This window comes from Leptonychotes weddellii, chromosome 11 (genome assembly GCF_054177405.1).
Source record: "Leptonychotes weddellii isolate Sample4059 chromosome 11, ASM5417740v2, whole genome shotgun sequence".
Lineage (NCBI taxonomy): Eukaryota > Metazoa > Chordata > Mammalia > Carnivora > Phocidae > Leptonychotes > Leptonychotes weddellii.
This window is the reverse complement of record NC_138379.1, coordinates 41,972,345-41,978,902: the sequence shown is the minus strand read 5'-3', so window position 1 is coordinate 41,978,902 and position 6,558 is coordinate 41,972,345. Positions and strand designations below refer to the sequence as shown.

The window sequence follows — 6,558 nt, the reverse complement described above, 5'->3', positions numbered from 1 at the left end:
TTCTCTCCATCCTTTGTGGATCTCTCAGTCTGTCCTTCCCATCCTCCCTCAGCTGGTTGGGCGCCCTCCCCTGTGCCCAGCGGCCATCCTCTCAGCTACTCTTGCTCCGCCCACAAGTTTTTATTAGTGCTTATTTATGTGCATGTTTGTACCTCGACCACGCTTCCATGTGCTGAGAGGCAGACTGCGAACAGGAAGTTACAGCCCTCACAAAGCCTGCTTTCTGAGGCGGGGACAGGCCGGCACCTGAGCGTGAGACGCGATGCTGTGGACACCGCAGAGCGGGCGATGAGCGCGGGGGGCCAAGCCAGGGCTGGGGGCTGTCACGCACATGCGCACATGCCGCGGAGCGTCTCTGGGCAGAGAGCGGAGGGAAGTGAGGGGTGAGCTCAGCCAAGTGTGCGGGAGGAGTGTCCTAGGAAGAGGGCAGCACAGTTGTGGTGGTGGCGGCTGGTGCAGATGAGCAAGGGGCCCATGGCCGGAGAAGAGGCCGGACGGGCGCAGAGGGAGGGGTTGCCACAGGTTTTGTAAGCTGTTGTAAGGTCCAGTCCAAGGAAGAGGGAATGGCACCGGGGGCGGGGGGGCTGGACAGAGGATGCCCTGAGCTTTCATTTCTAGGGGCCCCCTAGCCACTGTTGGGTGGAGGAGACTGCTGAGGACGCTCCTGCACAAGCCCAGGTGAGAGGTGGGCCAGGTTGGCGGTGGCGAAGGTGACAAGTGGACAGCTTGAGGGTGTACTTTGAAGTTGGGTCAGCTGTGAGTGTGAGAGCAGGGAACATTCCGTCGAGGACGACTCAGCCTGTGGCCAGGGCAAGTGTAAGGAGTTCCCGTTTCCGAGGAAGAGAAGCAAGGCTGCTGCTTCGGCGGGCAGGGAGTGCTGGGAGAGGAGGTGCACCTGTCACACGGTCAGGGCGCCTCTGCGTGCTCGGGTGGGGGCGTCCGGAGGCAGCCGGGGCTCGCGAAGCGCCTTCGGCCTGAGTTGCGACGACGATGAGGCGGCACTCCGCGCCAGCCGTCCAGCGAAGGGGCAGAGAAAAGACGGGGTCCGGGGCGGTTGGGGGCAACAGGCAGCACGGGCGCCCTGGGCGGAGTGGCCGAGAGGCTGGAGGGAAATCACGAGACACTGGGTGAGAGCGTGTCTGAAGCCAGAGCGGGTGCTGGCAGGAGCCGCGGAGAGCTCGGGAACGGCGAGGCTCCCGCTCACCACCGGTGTCTCCGTGCCCCCCCGGGTGACGTGCCCCGCTCAGCTCCGCTGCGCACAGGGAGGGCCGGGGTGCGACGTGGCCATCCAGCTCCGCCCTTCGGCACCGCGCCTGCCCGTGTCTCCGGGAGCGGGGGCTTAGCGCGGGGACGCGGGGACGAGGGCGCTGCTCGCGGCGGCGCTGGCTCCCGGCTCTTTCCAGGCAGAGGCGAACGGCGGGCTTCGTAGAAAACCCGTGAGTGGAAAGCTCAGTGCAACAGTAGCTTGCCGTCGTTCCGGATGGAACCTGGCGCTGGACGCGACCCGACTTCTCAAGGAAACCCACACCCCGACGAGAAGCGTGTGTGTGACTGTCTACGTCCGTCATCCCCAGTACAGACGACCCGTTAGGAGCCGAGTTTTATGCCGGGCTCCCCAAGCCTTAAGACGCGCGTGCGTGCGTGTGCGTGCGTGCGCGGGGCGGGGGCGGCGGGGAGCCCGGGCAGCGTGGCCGGGGCCTGGCGGCGGGGAGAGTACAGCGCCCCGCGGCGGCCGCGCTCGCCCGTCCCTCTAGCTCGGCCCCTGAGGCGCGGAGTCGCCTTCGCAAGGCCCCGGCGGGCTCCAGGCCACCTTTCTGGGGGTCGTCCCTGCTTTCGCGGTACTATCAACGCCTCGGTGGCAGGGCCCTCGGCGGCTACGTGTAAACACGCTCGCGTCTCGCTCGCCCTAAACGCGAACAAGCCAGATCCTGTCTGACTCCACAGCCCCCCTGCCGCTGCACGGGGCAGTTCTCCCCAGGCCGCTCTGCTGCGCACCTCTCACGGCCTCCCAGCCCACTGCAGCCTGCCTAATCGGCCCCTCACTCCCCTAGAGCGCGCGCCCTGAAGTCGTCAGTGACCCAGGACCCTCCTCTTCCTAGTCGTCCAGCAGCTTCCAGCACTGGCCCCTTGAACCGCCCTTCTCCGTTCCTTGCGGGCGCAGCATTCTTGGGTGGTTCTCGGCCGCTCCTCACCGCTCCCTCCGGGTCCACCCCGCACAGGCCACTCAGCATTAGTGTCCTTGGGCGCAGGCTGGCTCTCTTCTCTGAACTCCCGCCTGTGGCACCCCTGTCCGCCTCTCAGCTTGGGTTACCATCTACTTTCCTGCCTCCCTAGTGTGCATTTCCAGCTCATTCCTCTCTCTATCCAAATGCTCACTAGGACATCTGAAAGTCACCTTAGCCTGTATGATCCAAGGCAAACTTGGGGCGACAGGGCTGCTCAGCCCCTGGTGCTCCCTGTCTCCGCAAGAGGCTTTGCAACTCAAGAAACTAAGGGGCCTCGGACACCTCTCCCTGCAGCCTCCATGGCCAGGCTAACACTGCCCGCCCCCCCTTCTTCCTATTGCCTCCATAGCTCTGGGCTCTGCCCAGTTCTTCACATCTTCACTGCCCCTTCCTAATCCTAACCACGGCCACTCATCTGCTGGACCGCAACAGCCCCTAACGTGGTCTCTCCACATCCCTTCCCACTTGCCTCCCTCTAAGCCATTTTCCATGTTGTAGGCCCTCTGCACATGGGCTCTGCCTGAAGCCTCAGACATGGGGACACCAGTCTCCTAGACAGAGTAGGGCCTGCTGAGGGTCATGGCAGGGCTGGAGTTCCCAGGGCAGGAAGGCTAACCCTCATGCAGGCTGGAGGTTAGACACAGAGCTCACCCAGGCCTCCTTGGGAATGGAGAGGAGGCTCTGAAATTTGCAGTATCGGGTTTCAGAAAACACAGGGTCAGGGTCAGCAGAGCAGCTGGTAGTGGGGAAGGCCAGGCCCAGCTAATTTCCTGTCAGAATGGCCCAGAGGCCCCAGACCCTCTCTGGGCTGGCCACAGGGGAGGAGATGCCGGGAATGGCTCACATTCCTCTGGCTGGGGCTGCACTGAACCTCGAACCTCGGGGGACCTGCGGGGAGTGAGGAGGTGGATCTCCGAGGCCAGAGTCGGGGGCTCTCTGCAGGGACCAAGCATCTGGTGTCCAACCCTTCAGCTGGGATGGGGCCAGAGACTGTAGAGCAGACACAGAAAGAGCGTCACAGCTGCTGAAGCTTTGGGGTAAATGAGCCCAGCCTCATATTTCGGATGAGGAAACAGGCTTAGACAGGACCAGCTCTCACCAGGATCACATGAACGTCCCTGTTCTAAGCCCTGAACTCTTATTTCTTCGGGCCAGGCGTGCGTTTCCTGGAAGGCCCAGCTTTGCTGAGCTGTATGACAGTGGGGGACGAGCTGGGCTAGGCCTGTGCTCTTCTTGGCAGGGAGGCAGGAACCCTCGCTTCCAGACAGGGATATATGCTTCTCAGGTGGTCTGTGGGGTGTGTGGCCCGTGTGGAGAGAATGTAAGGGTGCTGAGTCAGCTATGGGCCCCTCTGTCCTCTCCTGGAGGCCCTAGCTCATTCCACCTGCAGAGGAAACTTGATGTCCTGGTCAAGTCCCCAGGAGGGTGACGTCATGGCAGTGTGCTCCTGGCCTTGGATGGCCCTCTAAGTGGCCTGGCCTGGCTGGGTGAGAGGTGGCGCTCACGGGTCCCCGCTAATCTCCTTTCTCTGGTGCCAAGACTGGCCTGGTTGAAGGATGATGGCTGGGGAGGGTGAGAGCGGGACATAGTCGCTCAGGCCTGCGTTCAAGCCCGTCTCCATCAGACACTACCGTCCGACCTGGGCATCCGACCTCTCTCTCCAAAGCAGGGAGCCCTCAGCTGCAGAGCAGAGTGGCTACTCGATTTCTCTCCATCAAGTCGCACCGTGTGTCTGTGACTTGGGCAGGGGGCCGCCTGCCTGACGCTGTGGGACACTAGCCCTCCCAGAGCCTGGCAGTGCTGTGCCCCCACCCCCCCAGCAGGGCCCCTGTGGAAGTGTGCGGCCTGCCCGTGGGGCCAGGGCCCGGGCTTCTGCTGTCTGCCTGGCCGTCTTTCCTCCACTGGACTCGGAGGCTGTGGCCGTTTTCAGGTCTCTCGGGCACCAACCTGACAGTCCTGTCCCTCTCCCCTCTCTCCCCACTGTCCCCAGCAGGTAGGCCCCTCTACACATGCCACCTCGGGTATGTCTCTCCAGCCCCGCTGCCTGCCTTCTCAGATCTGAACAACCACAACAGCCCCTGGCTGCACCCGCCTTCCCAGTCCCCCTGCGCATCTTCACCAGGCAGAGCTTTCTAAACACATGTCCCGTCCTGGCTTAACTGCCTTTCCTTGCCCTCCTCCCTTCCCCTTTGCCCAGCCAGCTCCTTCTTGTCCTAAGACAGCCTCCACGTCATGTATTCAGGTGTTAACCTGAAAATGAAGAGCCACAACAAGAGGCAAACGAGTGTGTATTTGAGACCCAAGAATTGCAGTGGGGGGGGCACAGACTCTGGCTGTAACCAGAGAAGTGTCCTGCCTTCGGACGAGAGCAAGGGGCTTCACCAGAGAGAGGAAGGGGGGGATCCCGTGACTCGGTGCTGCTAGGCCGCACTGCTGTGGGGTGCACACTGATTGACTATTGGGTTAACAAACGGAACTATTCCTGGTATGCTTTAGTGACCTGCTCCGTCTTCCCAAAGCCCACAGCCAACAGCTTTATGGCCAGGAGGCCTGCTGTCCTGTTGACTCTGTGGACGATTGCAAACAACAGGCGCGTTGCCCGGGTCAAACACGGGCAGGTGAGGCGGATTCTCGCGACCCTGTTTTCAAACGACTCCAGTCACGTCAGTTTTTCACACTGGAAGGTCTTCTCTGACGCCCCGGGGCTGGGCTAGGGTCTCCTCCCATTTTTCTGCCAGCCCCTAGCTGTCCCCACCTGCACAGCTGACCTTGCAGGTGTGCGTAATGGCTTCTTTGACTTGGGGTCCAAAGTAGTCTCGGAACAGGCACTCACACAGCAAGTACCAATAAATGTACTGACTGAATGAATAATGGGACCCTCTGTGGTTTTGGGTGACTGCCCCGTTCATGGTAGGCTCCATCCCACAGAGGGAGGTTTCGGGGAAACGCGAGCCCGGTCAGCCTTGCCCTGGCACCTCGCCTACTGAAGCCCCCACAGTGAAATGACCTCCAGCTGCCTCCCACTGGTGAGGCCTCTAGTGATGGGGTCACAGCAGGGACCCCCAACCCCACCTGCCAAACTCAGCTGCCCCTAGGAAATGTGGATGTTGAGAGAGGTCGCCAGAAACAGGTGGACTGTAGGTGACAGGTGGGCCTGTGTCACTAGGGTGGGCACGTGTGTGAGCAGGCATGCCCTCGTCTGTTGTCTGTGGTGACATGGCTAAGCGCACCAAGAAGGGCAGGATTGCTGCTAAATGTGGGATCTGTTGTGGTGCCTCCCTCAGGAAAATGGTGAGGAAAGCTGAAATAAGCCAGCATGCCAAGTACACCTGTTCCTCCTGTGGCAAAACCAAGACAAAGAGACGAGCTGCGGGGATCTGGCGTCGGGGTTCGTGCCTGAAAACCTAAGACAGGTGGTGCCTGGACCCACAGAACCATTCCTGCCATCACAGTAAAGTCCGCCATCTGAAGACTGAGGAGTTGAAAGACCAGTAGAAGCTCCACCATTTGAAACATCGCTAGCCTGTAATAAATGTGTTAACTTATGTAACAAAATAAAAAACCCAGATTTATTATCTTACGGTTCTGAAGGTCTGAAGTCCAAATGGGTCTCACTGGGCAAACCTCCAGGTGTTTGCAGGGCTGCATTCCTTCTGGAGGCTTTGAGGGAGGATGTTTTCTTGCCTTTTCCAGCTTCCAGAGGCTGCCCACATTCCTTGGCCCCTTCCATCTTCAAAGCCTGCAGTGACTGGCCATGTCTCTTGTGTTGCGTCTCTCTGTCACTCACTTCCGCCTCCTTCCTCCACTTATAAGGACATTTGTGATGACGCTGGGTGCGTCAGGAAGATCTCTTGAGGTCAGCTGATTCCCGCAGACTTAATTTCATCTGCAACCTTAATTCTCCTTTGCCGCATCAGGTAGCATGTTCACAAATTCTGGGGATGTGGCCGTGATGTGTTCGGGGGTGGTGGGCATTATTCTGCACACCACAGACGGTCTGTCTCTTTCTGACTCTTTGGGCATGTCTGTCTCTTACTCATCCAGAGACTCCTCGGGACCCAGCCTGTACTAGGTGTTTGTTACGTATTTGAATAAATCTGATTCAATCAAATGATATATTGAGAATTCATTTGTGCTGGGTACTTTCATACATATCATCACAACTTCTATTCCCATTTTATAGGTGAGGAATATAAGGCTAGAGAAGTTAGGCCAAAAAAGCTAGTACGTGACAGAGCTGAGAGCTTCTGTATATACTGCCGTCAGGTGGGAAATGCAGACACCTTTGTTCCTTTGGGTCTAGAGCTCCAATGGAGAGAAACCCCTAGAACCT

The 6,558-nt window shown here is 59.5% G+C and overlaps 1 long non-coding RNA gene across 1 annotated transcript; it reads left to right on the top strand.

The window, feature by feature from the left end:
• Positions 1-1,442: 1,442 nt before the first annotated feature.
• LOC102745514 (uncharacterized) lies at positions 1,443-6,339 on the top strand. Its single transcript, XR_014138365.1, has 2 exons — positions 1,443-4,843; positions 5,510-6,339. It is a non-coding gene; the product is annotated as an uncharacterized LOC102745514 (long non-coding RNA).
• The last annotated feature ends 219 nt before the right edge of the window (positions 6,340-6,558 follow it).